At 46.0% G+C, this 18,030-nt stretch overlaps 1 long non-coding RNA gene across 1 annotated transcript; it reads right to left on the bottom strand.

Annotated features, from left to right (window-relative positions):
* Positions 1-13,749: 13,749 nt before the first annotated feature.
* LOC116906749 lies at positions 13,750-14,321 on the bottom strand. Its single transcript, XR_004388767.1, has 2 exons — positions 14,090-14,321; positions 13,750-13,872 (listed from the first exon to the last, which is right to left on the bottom strand). It is a non-coding gene; the product is annotated as an uncharacterized LOC116906749 (long non-coding RNA).
* Positions 14,322-18,030: the final 3,709 nt, after the last annotated feature.

The raw sequence follows: 18,030 nt of genomic DNA, 5'->3' as shown, positions 1-18,030 counted from the left end.
TACAATAGAAGAGACGCGTGAATCAGATGAGGAAAAGCAATCAGAAGCTCTCTGGCAAACAAGTAGACTGGAAGCTGGGCTGCAGTGTCCCAGCGGGCCAGAGTGGGGTGGAGTGGAATAAGAAGTGGACCCCGAGTTGATGAGTCAATCTCTTAGTGGCCACACGAATTCCTGCTCTTAGTACCCCTATTGTAACCTCAAAAGCAAAGTCATGTGCTTCTTCTGATCATTGCTGCAATCTGCTGAACTTCTTTTGGGAACATCAAAAGGAAATCAGTTTAAGAGGATGTCTGTCCCTTCTGACTGTAAGAGGCAAATTTTAAAAAGCCAGACAGAAAACCAGAAAGGACATTCCAGGCCCATAATTCATACTGTCATATCCGACTAATAAAGTGGCCTAGAATGCATGATATTGTTAACAAGAGCCAGGCAGACAAGGACATCAGAAATGAGAGGAAAAATAAATGTCTACAGAATAAGTATTGTTAAATCTTTTTATTTATTCTTTGAGAATTCCACACATGTAATGTATTTTAAATATATCCACCCCTTCACTCTGCTTCTCCAGCACTGCCTAGGTCCCTCCCTCAACATTTTCCCTTCTAAACTTCATCTCTCCCTCCCCCTTCCCCTCCTCCCCCTCCTCCCTCTTCCTCCTCCTCTTCTCCTACTAAGCCACTGAGACCATTAGTGCTGCCAGTGTACACATTAGGACCTGGAGCCCTGGTAAGGTCTAAGAGACCTAATTTTCCCCAGGCTATTCCAAGATAGAAGTGTCTGCTAGTCTGTTTCTCATTACTATAAGAAAATATTAGAGATGGGCTACTCTACAACGAAAAGAGGATGATTTTGTGTGACAGCTCTGGAATATAAGAAGGAGGGACCACACTTACAGGTGGCTGGCTTTCTTACTGCCATAGGCCTAAAGTGACACAGGACATCAAACCGACAAGAGACAAGGACCAGGAGGGAGGGGAGAGACTCATGAGGGAGTGGGTGAGTATTCTTTAAAAGCCACCAGGATTCAATCATGAGGCTCCACCTTAACGGCCTTACCTAGCCTTAATTATCACCTCCCCAAACTCTCCCCCTCTAAACCCCACAGTCAGATTATGGTGACTCACTGTGACACCAGATCACCAAATCTCAATATGTGGAACCTTGGGGAGACACTCAACCCATACCCAATCCATAGTAGAGTCTAACTTAACGGGTTTTTTTTCTTTTTATTTTTACTGGATATTTTCTTTATCTACATTTCAAATATTATCCCCCTTCCCAGTTTCCCCTCCAGAACCCCCTAGCCCATGCCCCTACCCCTGCCTCCATGAAGGTGCTACCCCACACCCTGGCATTCCCCTATACTGAGGCATCAAGCCTTCACAGGACCAAGGGCCTCTCCTCCCATGAATGCCTGACAGGATTATCCTCTGCTACATATGCAGCTGGAGACATGGGTCACTCCATGTGTTATACTCCTTTTGGTTGGTGTTTAGTCCCTGGGAGCTCTGAGGTATCTGGTAGGTAGATATTGTTGTTCTCCCTTCCTATGGAGTTGAAAATCCCCTCAGTTACCTCAGTCCTCTTTCTACCTCCTTCACTGGAACCCTGTTCTCAGTCCAATGATTGTCTGCGAGGATCTGCCTCTATATTTGCCAAGCTCTGGCATAGCCTCTCAGGAGACAGCTATATCAGGCTCCTGTCAGCATGCACCTCTTGGCATCTCCAATAGTGACTGGGTTTGGTGACTGCATGTGAGATGGATTCCCATGTGTGGCAGTGTCTGGATGGCCTTTCCTTCAGTCTCTTTGTCACTGTTTTTCTTCCTGTGGGTATTTTGTTCTTCCTTCTAAGAAGTACTGAAGCATCCACACTTTGGTCATCCTTCTTGAGCTTCATGTGGTCTCTGTATTGGATCTTGGGTAGTCTGGGCTTTTGGGTTAATATCTGCTTAACTGTGAGTGCATATCCTGTGTGTGCATATCTTTTGTGATTGGGTTACCTCACTCAAGGTGATATTTTCTAGTTCCATTCATTTGTCTAAGAATTCTATGTTTCTAATAGCTGAGTAGCACTCCATTGAGTAAATGAACCACATTTTCTGTATCCATTCCTCTGTTGAAGGGCATCTGTGTTCTTTCCAGCTTCTGGCTATTATAAATAAGGCTGCTATGAACATAGTGGAGCATGTGTCCTTGTTATATGTTGGAGCATCTTTTGGATATATGCCCAAGAGAGGTATAGCTGGGTCCTCAGGTAGTGCAAAACGGCAACAACATATAGGACAAATCAGCAACCAACAGATTGGAAAAAGACCTTTATCAATCCTACATCTGATAGAGGGCTAATATCCAAAATATACAAAGAACTCAAGAAGTTAGACTCCAGAGAATCAAATAACCCTATTAAAAATGGGGTACAGGGCTAAACAACGAATTCTCAACTGAAGTATCGAATGGCCAAGAAGCACCTAAAGAAATGTTCAACATCCTTAGTCATCAGAGACATGCAAATCAAAACAACCCTGAGATTTCACCTCACACCAGTGAGAATGGCTAAGATCAAACACTCAGGTGACAATAGATGCTGTTGAGGATGTGAAGAAAGAGGAACACTCCTCCATTGTTGGTGGGATTGCAGGCTGGTACAATCACTCTGGAAATCAGTCTGGCAATTCCTCAGAAAATTGAACGTAGTACAACAGTATTTTTTCAAACCAATCATTCGGTAAATATTTGCAGCATGTTTCTTGGCCTCTAGGAATTGGAAAGCCTTACTGAGAACAGTGTCTTCAGGATTAGCAAGGCCTTGTGTCAAAACACCAGAAAATACAGTTGTTCCTCAGTCTCCATAGAGAATTAGTACCTGCATGGAGGTCTAAATCCATAAATGTTCCATTCTCTTATATACAATGTCATTGTACTGGCTTAGAAGCTGGGCGCACTTGCCTGTATATTTTGTATCTTTTTGCACACTAATTAAAATGTCCAATGTAATGTAAGTGCTATGAAAATATTGGGTGTAGAAGTATCATCTAGGGAATAATAACAAGAAAAGATAACCTATACAAGTTCAATACAGATGTATTTTTTCTCTCTCAATATTTCCAACCTCTGTTCAGTTTACTCCATCCACATGGTCATAAATATGAAGGGTCAAGTGTGCAGAAAGCAAAAGAATTGCTTTAATTCCAGTGCCAACTCATCTGTCTCTCCCCTCCCGCATCCAGAGCACCCCTAACACAGAGCAGATGTCCTTATACAAAAAATCAAGAGGGGTTACGAGATGGCTTGGAAGGTAAAGGTGCTTGCCACCAAGCCTGATGACCTGAGTTAGACCCCTAGATTCATAGGATGGAAGGCAAGACTTGACCCACAAGTTATCCTCTGAATTCCACATGTATGCCATAGCATGTGCGCACACCCACAATAAATTAAATGTAATTTTAAAATTCCATGCATATGTGTGTGTGTGTGTGCAAGTGCATGATATGTAAGTTAAATATAATTTTAAACATTGGGGGGGGGGGACAATGAGGTGCAACCGAGGGAAAACAAAAGCAGTTTTGTCTCTAAGAGGACCCAAAGGTGGGAGTGGTAGACATTGGTCAGTTGCTTTCCATTCCTGAAGGCAGTAGGTAATAAGCCTGAGGGACGGACAGAAGGGAAGCAGTATCCTGACAAAGTCACAGCTCTTCCAGGGGAAAGGAAAGGTGCTTCAAGCGCAGACATTTCAGTGGGACCCCAGCATAGAGAGAGAGGTAATTCATTTAGGTAATGGGAGGACTCGAGTAGCACTAGCACGTGGCCTTTTCACAGGCCTTTTAGCAGGCTGAACCGAGACCCCAGGTCGTTCATAAAGACCCAGGGTCATCTGCATTTCTTAGCTCCAGCCTCCTCCACGTCATCTCAGCAGCCTTGAAGTGCCTGCAATTCTGGCTGCCAGACTAGCCCAGGTAAGTGACTCTCCCTCCGACTTCCCCTCCGTCCCTAGCAGCTTCCATTATTTCCTGGAGCTTGGCTGGAAGCCCAGGCCTTGAATCTAAACAATGATTTTTTTTCTTGATTGACACCAAGGAAAGTTGTGCGTTCTCTCTATATCAATGACCAGACTCAAAGGAATTGCAAGGAAGTCATACTCATGGCTTTATAGTAAAATCGCCATCTGTCCAGGCCCAGTGTGCTCGGGAACAACACTCAGGGAGCCTGAGTAGACCACAAAGGAGAAAGAATAGAGTGATCTCACCAGGCAGCCTCCCACTGATTATCCCCTCTGCCTTCGGGAATATCCCCTGACCGTGAAGTGCTAGCATGCTGTCTTGTCTTACAGTCATGACCCTGAGAGAAGAGTCAGTATTCTTCCCATTTTATCCATGTGGAAAACCGAGACTTAGATCAAATAATTCACGGTAGACCAGGGTAAGAACTTTGACCATGGTGGGAATGTTTGGTTCTTGTTGTGTAACACTATTTATTTATTTATTTATTTATTTATTTATTTTTACGCTCCAGATTCTATTCCCCTCCCGGTCCACCCCCACCCCCCAGAGTTCCACATCCCATATCTCCTCCCTGCCCTCCCCCGAAGTTCCCTCCCCCTTCCCCCCATCTCTATAAGAATGTTCCCACCCCACCCACCCACCAGACCTCTAAACTTCCTGGGGCCTCCAGTCTGTTGAGGGTTAGGTGCATCTTCTCTGACTGAACCCAGACCAGGGAGTCCTCTGCTGTACATGTGTTGGAGGCCTCATCTCAGCTGATGTGTGCTGCCTGGTTGGTGACCCAGTGTCTAAGAGATCTCAGGGGTCCAGGTTAGTGGAGACTGCTGGTCCTCCTACAGGGTTGCCCTCCTCCTCAGCTTCTTCCAGCTTTTCCCTAGTTCACCCAGAGAGGTCAGCAGCTTCTGTTCATACACTCTTGCTGGGAGGGAATGTTTGGCTCCTTTTGTGTGGCACTCATCCTGGCCAGATGAAAACAAACATCTACTTACCCCAAACAGGAATCAATGACAGGCCAAAATAGGAATACCACAGAAGCCCAACCTGATGGGACAATGAGTTTTATTGGGGTCACTTAGAGGAACATGTGAGGGATTGCTTATAGGAGGAAATGACTTAAAGACGGATGTTTCACCAAACGCCAGCCTCACCGTAGGTGACAGCTCACAATAGCTAAAACCTGGAGCACACTGCACGGCCCGCAGGCAGCTCAAAAGGTTAGAGTCTCTTCCAGGCAATTGATATAGACTAAGCCTCTTCCATACAGCTCAGCTGGCTATTCCCTGTCTCTTCCAGGCCCTGGACTGGTCTCTGTCACTTCTGGGCTACTCATCTGATCTCTGCTTCCTCTGAATGTCATGTCTTATTTGAGAGAGTCTCTTAGCAGTCCTTACTGATTATATATGCTTGTTGAGGGAGGGGCTTAGTAAATCTAGTCAGTTTCAGTAACTCCCTGAAGTTATCGAGTTGTACATTTCCTGAATTTTACCAAGCTTCCTGTCAAGATGGAATGTTTCTCATCCCTTTTCTTTTTTTTTTTCTTTTTTCTTTTATTTATTTTTTTTTCGGAGCAGAGGACCGAACCCAGGGCCTTGCACTTGCTAGGCAAGCGCTCTACCACTTAGCTAAATCCCCAACCCCCGCATCCCTTTTCAATATGTAGCATCTTACAGAGCTTCCCTCCACCATAGAAGGCTAATGTCTGAGGAGTCTACTACATAACAATCGCTATCCTGCTAGAAAATGCTGTCCTGGATACACAAGTGGAATTTTGTATATTCTTTTAGGAAGAATGGAAGAATACAAATTTAAGAGTCAGAAAATGGGCTGGAGAGATGGCTAAATGGTTAAGAGCACTGACTGCTCTTCCAGAGGTCATGAGTTCAATTCCCAGCAACCACATGGTGGCTCACAACCATCTGTAATGAGATCTGGTGCCCTCTTCTGGCCTTGCTCAGAGACTGATACAAACAAGCCGTCTAAGTAGCACTGGTCCCCTTCTCTGCTCTTCTAGAAGCAGATTGCTAGAAGTTAGGCCACGCTGAATATAAGCCAAATGCTCCTTCCCAGAGCCATGTTGCAGTTGGAACCATGAGACCAGTCTCTAAGTCATAGAGAGGCTGAACATGGCAGGATCACCAGAAGCAAAGACCTTGGACTTTCATGGGCTCTGAATGAAGGGTATAATTCTCAGGGACATTGTGCTCAAATGACACCCCGGATGTGAAAATGGAGGGGGACACAACATGCTGGTACCAAAGGGAAATCCCTAAAGATCACTTGAAAGTCGTGGCTTAGGAACATGGACATGCAGTAACACCTGGGGATGGGGAGGCCCCCTGAACGCTGTACAATCTCACGCCTCTCTGCTTCCTTTAATAACCCTGTCTGCTTTAATTCTCCAAGAACTCATTAAATCCTTTCTTGGTGCACTGTTCTCATTCCATGGCTTCGACACCAGAGAAACAAGCTCCATAAATTGCTCCCCGCAGGGGGTACCTTATGTTGGCTTTGAAAATAAACTCCTCCCGACTTCAAAATCTTGGTGGCCACTCTGAGACCAGAATGGCTCATCAGCCTTCACACTAACTATGGCCTCATTCCGGAATGGGTTGTTCCTGACAATCGGAACATTCCCAGTGGCTGAGCCTTCATTTACACTGTACACTCACCCTAAGGAAATCTTCCTGGCCTCTCAGAACCTTTTGCAAGCAGACTGATGCGTAGGGCCCGCCCAATGTGTGCCATCAGCTTCAGCTGCTTTGCCAATCCTGATTCCCATTCCCTATGCTTGCCAGCCTCCCACAGTGGATGCCTCAGTGGGGTGCGTCTCTAACTTGGACAAACCAATGGCAGCTAAGACTAAATCTAAGGAAGCTTCAGAAGGCAGGGCCACAGCTCACCCAGGGCATCCCATTACTCTGTGCCAGACCTGTTTCATGGTACCTTGGATCCAGGAAGAGAAAAGAGAGACTGCCTGGCTTATAGCCCCATAGATGTTATTGACATTATGACACCTGAGAGCATCACCCAGGCCTCAGGTGGTTCAAATCCAGCTCCAGGAAGGTCATTCTTTTGAATATATATGTATGTATACAGCCTGTAACATTTACATGTGTAAGCATACAGACCTGCCCACTTGCATATGTATGTAGACAGACTTCCATTTCTACTGAGTCCCTGTCTGGACATTATCATAAGTATTCACAAATTGATAACTAGCACTGGGGGCATTGTAGGACAAAATAAAAGACAGATGCAATATTCATTCCCAATGGAAAGATACGCCTCATGGGGAGGTTTAATGTGAGTCAGGACAAATAACGGCAGGGCACAGCAATTAAGGACGCAGCCAGACTGCTAGACTCTAAGTCCAGGCTGGCCACGCCCCAGCTGTATGACTTCAGCGACTGCTTGACCTCTCTTGGTGACTTGATTGTTCTCATCTACAAAATAATAAATAAATAAATAAATAAATAAATAAGACTATCAGTCACCACAGGACTACAGAGGTGCCTCTGTGGTTAAGAGCACTCAAATAGCTTCCTACATCTGCCACCACGGACAGAGCTGCCCCACCTTTCCTTCAAAACTGTGATGGATTAAAGTCCCTCTGAAACCTGAAGCTGAAATAAATCTCCCTCTCTTAAATCTGTGTCGGTTATTCTGTCACAGCAATAAAAAGGAGTACGGAGCTCGCTTATCTTCAGCCTCCATCTATGGCTTGGGGCTTCTCAAAGGTTTGATTTAAATTGATTTCATGTAATGTGTGTTTTAATCATCTAAACAAACCATGATCCATGGAAGTCACCAGTTCATCGACCTATGATGAGAAATTAACTCATCCTTATGCAGGGTTTTGAGTGCAGATTTCCCTTTTAATTACAATGTGTCCTGAGACTAAACATCATGCTGTGGAGTCCCACTGCTATGACAAAAATTGCCTAACCTGTAAATCAGAACTTCTTGGTGCTTGGTGACCACAGCCAAACTCCGGAAACAAGCTAAGTACGAAGGCTGGTGCAGCTGTAGAATCTGACGTTGCCCTGCACCCCTAATTTCAGCTTCTTATGCTCTCCATATCACCCTCACTGTCCACACTGATACGAGGTAATGATCATTAATTAAGGTTTGTTTCTTTCTTTCCTTTGGTTGGTTGATTGTTGCTGTTGTTGTTGTTGTTGTTGTTTGATGCTATTTAAATTAGAGTCTCCCGTGTAGTCTAGGTTGACTTCAAACTCACAACCTCCCTGCCTCTATTTCCCAAGTCCTGGGATTACAAAATGCACCAACATGGCAGTCCACCAGTTAGAAATTACCAAACAGAAGCACAGGAATAAATGTTGTATTTACCTCTTACATATTAAGAACACCACCGAACGACCATTTTGTTTTTGAGGGGTGTTTGAAACCTCTGTAGCAATGATCATGGCAAGATTGTGTCCCTCTGTCCCTTCACACCTCTCTCGCCCAACTTTTCTTAGGAAGCTTGCCCCATGCCCACATCCTCCTGTAAGTGCTGTACCATATTTTTTTTCCTCCAGCAGCTTTTCTTTGACTGCAAGAGGAGTCCGGAGAAGATGGGATTTTATAGCCATGACTGTGGCTCTCTTTCTCCTGAAAGCTGCCAGGACCTCCTCCCACACAAATAATAAAGATTCCACATAGCAGACGAGGGCAAAACCATCTTGCCTCCACACGCAGTTCTTCCCAGCCTCCAGTCTCATGCCATCCTTACCTGCTCTTTCCTATGGAGCATCAGAAGCTTTCAAGCTGCTCCCAGATGCCTTTGCTCTCTCTTTCCCTCCCTACCATATTTCCCAACTCAGCTCAGATCTGACCTTCATCTCCCAAAGCCCTCGTCAAATGGAGTGTCTAAAAACAGCTCTGAAGTCCCTGTGGTACCTTTTACCTGGTCCTGTACTGGAATTATTGGTGTATACCTCCATGCCCCTGAGCGGGTTACTAGTGCCTGTTGAGACGGTGGGATGTTTGTCTGCATGGTCTGCACACTCTGGAGTTCAGCAATGTAGAAGGAATGGCGGGGGTAAGAGGGAGGGAGGGGGAGGAAGCGAAGAGGACTGAGCAATCGTGACTACCCACCTTCCGGATACGCCAAAGGGTGTCCTTCCAAATGAAATTGTGCTTCTAAATCATCTGTTTCTTGTGCTTTTAAAATAATGCCTTTGACCTCTTTTCAGTTCTGTAGCAGTAACACTTATGGAGCACTATTACTCATATTGCACAAGTGAGAAACCTGAGACCCAGAGACCCAGGGAGGGACCAGGGCCAGGGCTAGACTCCAGGGATCAACTGATGGTCTCATCATTCTGACAGCTAAATTTATCTACCTCTCCCTCTCCTCGATCCCTCCCTCTCCCCTACTGTGTGTGTGTGTGTGTGTGTGTGTGTGTGTGTGTGTGTGTGTGTGTGTGTGTGTGTGTGTGTGTGTGTATGGTGGATTAGAGGTACCAGTCTGTCTTTTTATTCTGTGCAGATATGCCAATGTGGAAAGACACCTCTGAGGTTACGATCGAAACACTATTTACCTCTCCCGGCTTTCTTAAAGCCTGCTGATAATAAGTGGGCAATTTCCACATTTACTGTGTCGGGCCCTTCTTGTCAACAAGCATTTCTCTGTAAATGATTGCAAAGGAGCTTCAGTGAGGTCTTAAATAGTCCATGGCCATGCTCTTGCTGAGAGCAAGCGATGTACCAAGGTGTCTGCTCCAGCCCTCTGAGGCCAGGCTGATTTTCTATCCTCCTCCCAACCCCCGCATAACTTCCTCAAGACACCTCCCAACTTGGTATCTCTTTTACATAACGACCAGTTCCAGTTAGTGTGTGGGCATCGGGAGCCTCCCAGTTGCCGTATCCTCAGAAGAGAGTGAGAGATTCTCCCTGCTCTGCTCTCCACTGCTAGACCCTCTCAGCAAGGCCTGGACCCTGAGGTTATTCATCTCCTCTACCCTGAACTTTTGGCTGGTTCATCCTGTGTAGGTCACCACAGCCGCTGTGAGTGACTGCAACAGCCACGCCATGTCCAGAAAGCAACACGGTGCAGCACTCCTCCCCATCCCACAGCGTTTACTCCCTTTCTGTCTCCTCTTCCACAACGGTCCTTGAGGCTCAAGGTAGTAGAGATGCTCTCTCTATGCAAGGCTGGGCATTCGGTCTCGTGTTCTCAGCCCTGCCGTGCATCTCTCTGTTGACTGATGACGAGGCTGTATTTTAAATTAATGTTTAAGTTAGCGTGCAATGTAGCAGGCTTTACTGTGGCGCTTTCCTAGGTAAATGTCAGACTTTGTTCGTTTCATTTCTCTCCCCCTCTGCCCTCCCTCAGCCGGAGCTTCTTTACTAGTTCTTATGCTCAAGGCTTAAGTTTAGTATGACACTCAGGATATGTGCGTTCAATAAATGGAGTTTCCCGAGATAAACAAGGCAATTGCCAGGGTTTCCGATAGAGGCTGGACCCTGCCACGTTTTACATTTGCCTACCTTTACTCTACTTCCGGACCTTTCCTTCTTACTTTGATTTTACTTTTTGTGTAGTTTGAATGCCCACCTCCCAAAAGAGTATGCATGCCAAACTCAACCTTCACTGAACAGTGCTAGAGAGGAGTCTAACCCAGAAGGCTCATTCCTCACAAGTGCATCAGTGCTTACCAAAAAGAAATGTGTGTGTGTGCATGTGTGTGTGTGTGTGTGTGTGTGTGTGTGTGTGTGTGTGTGTCCTACCTCAGCCTGTTACATCCTCTTGCCCTCCCAAACTTCTGCCACAGAATGACACACCAGGAGCGGTCTCTCCAGAACTGTCCCTTTGAAATGTCTCCTAGCATACAAGAGGCCTCAGAATTGAATCTCAGTATCATATAAGCCGGTCATCAAAGAATATGCCTATATACCTAGTATTCAGTAGATATTCAGTAGATGAGGAGACAGAAGGACTCCTTTGACTACTTAAACAAATTTAAGACCAGCCTGGGTTCCTGTCTTTAAAGGAGAAGAGAGAGAGAGAGAAAAAAAAAAAAAAAACCTAGCCCCTTGATTTTGGACTTGCCAAAGACATGACTATGAGCCAAAGAAATCGCTTATATTTATACATCTCAGATATGCTGCTACGATAGCCCCGGGTGGGCTTGTGTTCCCACCTGCTCTGTGAGTTAGTCAAGGCAGGTGTCTTTAGTCCATTTAGTCCATTGCATAAAGACCATAGCAAAGTCCTTAGTCTTTGCTGGGCTAGTTAATTAACATCCACGTCCATGCTGGAACACAAGCTTTTCAGGCTTCTGCATCAGCACCCCTCTCTCCTCCTCGCCCAGCATTCCCTGTGCCCCACATCCATGGAGCACCTTGTGCATGAGTGACAGGCACATCCCACCTGGCCCTGGCCAGCTCTCATATTTTCTCCTCTTTTATAAGCATCCCCCTTTGGTGAATTGGCTTTACCCAGACTTCTTCAAAATGCATACGGCTTCACAACCAACCCCCTTCCTTGACCCTACACATCCGTTTTTCCTAATTAGCTTTCACTCACCCCAGCATTTATTGAAGTCTGCTCTGTGAGGGTTCTGGAGTGCAGTCTATTTGTACACTAGAATTTTCCTCCGTGTTTATCTCATTTAAATTCTGGGCGGCTGTGTGAGTGGGGATCATAATGAATCACTCTGGGTATTTTTCCACTGAAAATTAATCCAGGGACTGCTAAGAAGCTGGGGCTCGTGTGGAAATGTATCTCCCTGAATTCAGGGATGCTTTGTGGTATGTTAGGGGGCTGGGAGCCACAGGCCAGGTTTGTTGTAGGATGATGTCTAGTCCTTTGTGCAAGAGCAGCTATCAAGTCCTGGGAAGAGCAGCGGGGCATAAGACCTACCTCATACAATGGCAGTTCACTGCACAGGGCTCTCTAACCCTGCAAAGCCAAGTTGCTGGATGAGGCAGAAATTGGCCTGCCCTTGGGTGACCCTGAAAAACAATGCTTCCTTAAAGCTTAAACCAGAAGAGCTCCACTGACCTTGTGTCTTCTGACCTGTGGCCCTAGTCCCTCGTTGGCTATATACCCTCTCTACGGGATCCATTCACGTGGTTGCAATCATGTAGTTAGGTTTTTTACCTGGACCGTGGGATTCGGATCGTCCTGAGTCTGTTTAGCAAAGCTGCACAGATCTCCTCCCCAAAGGCAAACGTAAACAGAGAGCACCCACGCAAGCAGGATACAGTATCATACAGCTATACAGAGGCCCTTTGTAGGAAAGGCCAGAGCAGGGCTGGGGATAGAAGATGGGCACCAGCCAGTGTTCCGTATGCACCACCTCCAGGGCAAAAAGCCAAGGATTCAAGAGCTTGAAATCTGAACATGCCTGTCCATATCCCTAAAAGGGCACATGTGCTGTGGTACAAAGATAAAATACTTCAAATTCAAAAACATGCTATCTTGGGGTTGGGGATTTAGCTCAGTGGTAGAGCGCTTGTCTAGGAAGTGCAAGGCCCTGGGTTCGGTCCCCAGCTCCGAAAAAAAGAACCAAAAAAAAAAAAACCAAAAACATAACATGCTATCTTGATATTACTTTCCTTCATTTAAGCATGTGGTGTGTGTGCCTCTGTTCACCTTTTTGACCAGGCCTAAAAATGTTAGACATCTTCAGACACTGATCTTAACACATACACACAGTCCTATAATCTCAGTCAGAAGGTGATAGAGGGAGAGGACCCTATACCTGCACACCTCTGTCACAGGGGAGAAATCCTATAAGATCTTACCTCTGCTGCCTCGCTCCTCAAATTTCCTCTATTCTCCCTTGTTTTTTTTGTTTTTTTTTCTTTTTTTAATGCGTAAGGGTGTTTTTGCCTGCATATAGGTATGTGCATCATGTGTGTGCAGTACCCAAAGAGACCAGAAGAGGGTGCCAGATCCTCTGGAACTAAAGTTATAAATAATAATTATCTGCCATGTGGGTGCTGGGAATTGATCTCAGGTCCTCAGGAAGAGCTTTTAATCAATGAGCTGTCTTCCAAGCCCTGTCCCCTCTTTCTTTAGTTACATTAAACTCTTCACAACAGGCACACATCTGCACATGTGTGCACACAGACACGCACACACACACACACCATGGATAAAATCATCTGGCAAAACCAGTTCTGACCTGTTAGGATTGCATTCATACAAAAAAAAATACCAATTTTTTGTAGTTTAAGAGAAGTGAGACATCATCAGAATCATCAGAACATGGATCTCATAATAGGCTTGACTACACACAAGCTAACATTGTATGAAACAGCACAGTCAGCTAAAAGATCACAGTTCCCATTCTTAGCCCAGGCCAGGCCAAGATAAAGTCGTGACTGGCTTCATATGGTTACTCACAACTATAATGCTAGCACTTGGGAGATGGAGGCAGGAGGGTAACCTGGGCTACTTAGCAAGACTGCCTCAAAAAAAGAAGTCATTCCCTTATGAGGACCTTGTGTGACAGACAAGCCAGTCCAGTGCCCTTTCTTTTGGGGTCTCCATGGTAACACACTACTAGAGACCCAGACCCCAGTGGCCCCAAATCCCCCTCACTGCCCCATCTCACTTGTAGGCAGACTAGGTGGTGAGCTGGAAACCCAGTCCACATACACCTCTTCTGCCTCACCCTCTGCACCGCCTCCAACTCTCCACAGAGAGACTATGCAGGGCCCGACTCTCCATGAAGGCCAGCACCCCTCCTCTGTGGATCTGTTGTACAAATACAAGACGTGAGAACAGTAAATCTTTGCTCGTTCTTTAATTCATGTCCTCACCTCTGCAGACAGTGCTGAGAAAAACAAACCCCAGCAAAATCCCTGTGGACCACGAAGTCTAGCAGCCTCCTCCTCCTTCCCTCTGATTATCCCTAGAAGACATGGGAAGAGGTCTGTCTGGTTGATATAGGAGCACACGTTCCTTCCTCCTCCTCAGGGGCAGACCAAGGAAAATGGAAAGAAGAAAAGTATTTGTGGTCTTTATATGTAGAGAGAAAACTCATTTTCAGCTGACTTTGGGGGTCCCAGGGTCTGGGTTTGTATCGTGGAGTGAACCGGGGAGTGGCCGCATTAAGTCTCAGGTCTTACCTATCCTTGGACACTTTGCACTGGAGCCCAAATGTTGATCAGAAGAGATTGGGGAAAGATGTCTTTACAGTCATTTGCCTGGTGCCTTCTGTTCCCACAGACCCAAGGATTTGGGTCTTGAGGTGCCGTGAAGCCATAAGAAAGCTGATTTCTTTAGATCTAGCCAAGGAACAGACTTAAGGTGATCCAAGGGATTTTGGAGGGCAGATATCTCAAGAGACCACAGAGGTTAGGGTTACTGTGACAAGGGCAATTCCACACAGACCACCTTGTTCAAATCCCTGTGTTGATAGGAGGAGACCAAAGTCCAGAGAGACCAAGTTTCTCTGGTCAGCACATCCCCATGTGGTTAGAAACCCAGGTCTAACTCTGGCAGGAATATTATTTCCAAGTATCATGTGCAGGTGCTCCCTTAAAGGCAGAGTTCAGAAGGCAAGCCCAGGGTGACGGTTCTGCTATGCCAGAGTCATGCTCTGTTCCAGAGGAAGAACATTAGTGAGAGACCTTTCTCTCCCTTTCCCTAGCCCCAACCCCAGTCCCTTTTGATCCTCTTTCTTAGTCCACTCTAGTACCAAAACCCCACAGGTCTTCCCAGAGTCCTATCAGTGTCAATCCCAAGCCAATACCTGCCTGTCCTCCTCCCCCTTTCCCAGCCATGGAGTACGTGGGAAAACCCATCTCCAGACCCAGGAACAGGAAGCTTCCTCCTCTCTGCTTCCTTAGGAGTTGCCAGATGATGGAAGGATATAAGACTCAGTGACAAGAGCCACTAACCACACTGGACCCTGGTCAATGTAGAAGGAAGCAGAGAGTAGAGCCCAGTCAGCACAGTTTGCTGGGTCTGGCAAAGACAGCAATAGGCCTGGGCTGTTAAGACCCTGGAGGAAGCAGACAACAGGCAGCTATGAGTAAATAAGGGGTTTGGAAGTTCATGGCACAGAGGGCAGAGGAGAGGAAGACAAGGGGAAAACGGGAGGCAGACCTTTCCGGCAGCTATTGCATCAGTGTTTTCTTTCCACATTTCTTCCATTGCAGACAAGCCCAATGCCTCCAGAAATCAAAGATAGAGAAGGGCATACAAATGTCCCTAGGGAAGAGCACAGTTCTTCCATTGTTCCCAGTAACCATTTTAGAAAAGCAAGAGCCAAAGAGACATCCTGCATGTCCTGGCATCCGTAGGATCACCGAACATGAAGAGGTAGATAAGAGGATTCCTTCCTATCAAAGTGCCCAGGAGCCACTTTCTTGAGAAGTCTCAGGAGGCCCCAAAGTTCTGCTCAGGTAGAACGCTAATCCCTCGGGTGGGGAGCATAGACTTCATGATTTATTCATCAAGGAGCCCTTGGTAACTCCTTTAGTAATTACCACTTCCCCCTTCACCCTTGTCACTGGCTGGGCACTAGTAATTTATTGCAAATAAGTCTCAATGCTCCAAAAAGACAGTTGGCTTTTCTGTCTCTAAATTCCCTACAAAGCTTAACACATCTGGGATCCCACATAGTTCTCATTACTCCCTCTCTGGACTTGAGTTTTCCTTCCTTGAAGCCACCTCCAGTCTGCACTCTAGCAAGGGAGGGGCCCAAGGGAACAGAGCTGACAGGCTGCTCACTTTTCTTTCTTTCCCAAGGACTTGTCTAGCAGATGCTAATAAAGAAGAGTGGGAGCTTCTGAGTCCACAGATGGGACCTGCAGCCTGGCAGAAGCCACCAGAGTTTCCGTCCATGAGCAGAAACTTCCTTTCCGCAAATTCTCATGTGCAAGACGATCATCTGTAAGGATTTAGTCAGACCTTGAACTCAGGGGTTCCAAAGGTCTCCAGCAGGAGCCTTCCCCCTCCCCGTGTGTGTGTGTGTGTGTGTGTGTGTGTGTGTGTGTGTGTGTGTGTGTGTGTATACGAGCATGTGCAATTTTCCATGTGTGCATGTGGAGACCAGACATTGACATTAGATATTCTCCTCCATATTCCCTCTCTTTGTTCTTTCTAAATGAGGTCTCTTACTGCACCTGGAGCTGGATAGTTAGACTAGTCTGGCTTACTAACAAGCCCCAGGGATCCTACCTCTACCTCCCCAGTACAGCATGTGCCGCCTCACTCAACTTTCTACGTGGGTGATAGAGATTGGACTTGGGTCCTCATGCTTGCATGGCAAGCATCAGGCAGCTCGGAAATACCTGTACTTCCAGATCCAAGGAGACCAGAGCCTTCTGGTGTCTGTAGATACACATGCACAAACCATTCTCATCATCATCATCATCATCACCACCACCACCACCACCACCACCACCAATATTTTTAAATTATATTTATTTACAGGTGCCATGGGGTACATGTAGAGGTTAGAGAATGAATAGAGAGTTGGTTTTCTGCTGCCAGCTTTTGGCTTCCAGAGATCAAACTCAGATCACAAGACAATGTTAAGTGCCCTTTGCCTGTGAGCCATCTTTCTGGCCCCTGGGATCCTACAGGTTGTTGTAGGGAAGCAGGTGACTAGGTCAGGTGAGCTGATAAAATACCTTGCAGTTCTACACTTCTGTGCAGTATTGGACTATTTCGCTCACCCATGTGAAGGTAAGGATGTGGGTTGATAGTAAAGAGACCCAAACTCAGGTCCTACTTCTCTAGTGCCTAGGAACTAGGCCTTCTTACCGGAGTCACTAAACCTTTCTGAGCTAATCTTGTTGTCTGCAGAATAGATGAAATAATACCTTTACCACACGGATGCTGTGAGATCACACACATCAACAGGTTTTCTAAACTGCCAAGTATGCTCACATGTCATTGATAATTAAAAGGCTATGGGGCTATAATAATAACCATTTCCCTCTAACCAAATGATGTTTGTAGCTGTCATAGAAAGTATAAAAATGAGCGTAGCCTGTGGATTTGCTTTTAACTCCTCCCTTCCCAGGGGAACCTTCTGTCCCCTCACTGCCTCCTTTGGGGAGAAGCCAGGGAGAAAATGCTGGGCTCAGGCTGGAGGCTGAAGACATTGTACCATCCACCAGAACTTTGCATAGGCAATGTGAGCGTTGACTCTCAGCAACTTTTTCTATAGGTAATGAAGCCCAAAGTAAATTGAGGCCTTTGTGTTTCAGTGCACAGCGTGTAAGGAAAGAAGATAGACCCTCCAGGAAGAATAATTACTTGGATAAACCCTCAACAAATATGCTGATAAACTCACAAAGTTCTTGTTATTGCTCAATGCTAATTGCATTTCACTGGGTAATCACCATGAAAAATTCATTGAGTTTTTTTGGAAAGAAGATAGCCATTGCATTTTAATTGCTAGAGACCAGCAAGGAAGGAAGAAGCTTCGCTGGGAAAATGCTAACTGGGAATAAACTCAGGAAGCGATCTCCCCAGGCTGAAAGATTTAGTTCCCTCAAAAACAGAGCTAAGGGGAAAAGCTGAACCTTGTGGGTAAACCAGCCTTTTCTAGGAGCACTGACTTCAGTGCTCAACTCAAAGCCACAGACCCCCTGGACAGTTGGTCTCTTTGCTACAGATGGTGACACATATGTTGAGCTAACTTAAAGAATTTAATAATTAGGAACCTACCAAAATTCCATAAATGATGAGTTGGAGGCAGAATCTAAGTCTCAAGAAACATATATAGGGGGAAATTTGTATTTCTATTCCGTAATACGTGTGACGGTGATGGCTAGTCTTTGCTGACAAGTATGCTGGATTTTGAATCACCTGGGAAACACACCTCTAAGTACATCTGTGAGGGACTTTCCTGAGAGGTGTAACTGAGACTTGCCCTGTATGTTAGGGCCTCTAAGCAATGGCCAAGGTCTACGACCAAAGCCCCAACACCTCCTCTCCCTGCTTCCTGACACAGTAGCACCTCACACAGTAGACCGTATCTTTTGTCTCTGCGCCAAAGTAAGTTCTTTCGACCGTGTATTTTGTCACATTAGCTAATACAGAGAGGGGG

Source organism: Rattus rattus, chromosome 8 (genome assembly GCF_011064425.1).
Source record: "Rattus rattus isolate New Zealand chromosome 8, Rrattus_CSIRO_v1, whole genome shotgun sequence".
Classification (NCBI taxonomy): domain Eukaryota; kingdom Metazoa; phylum Chordata; class Mammalia; order Rodentia; family Muridae; genus Rattus; species Rattus rattus.
The sequence above is the reverse complement of the archived record's forward strand: the minus strand, read 5'-3'. Positions and strand labels throughout refer to the sequence as shown.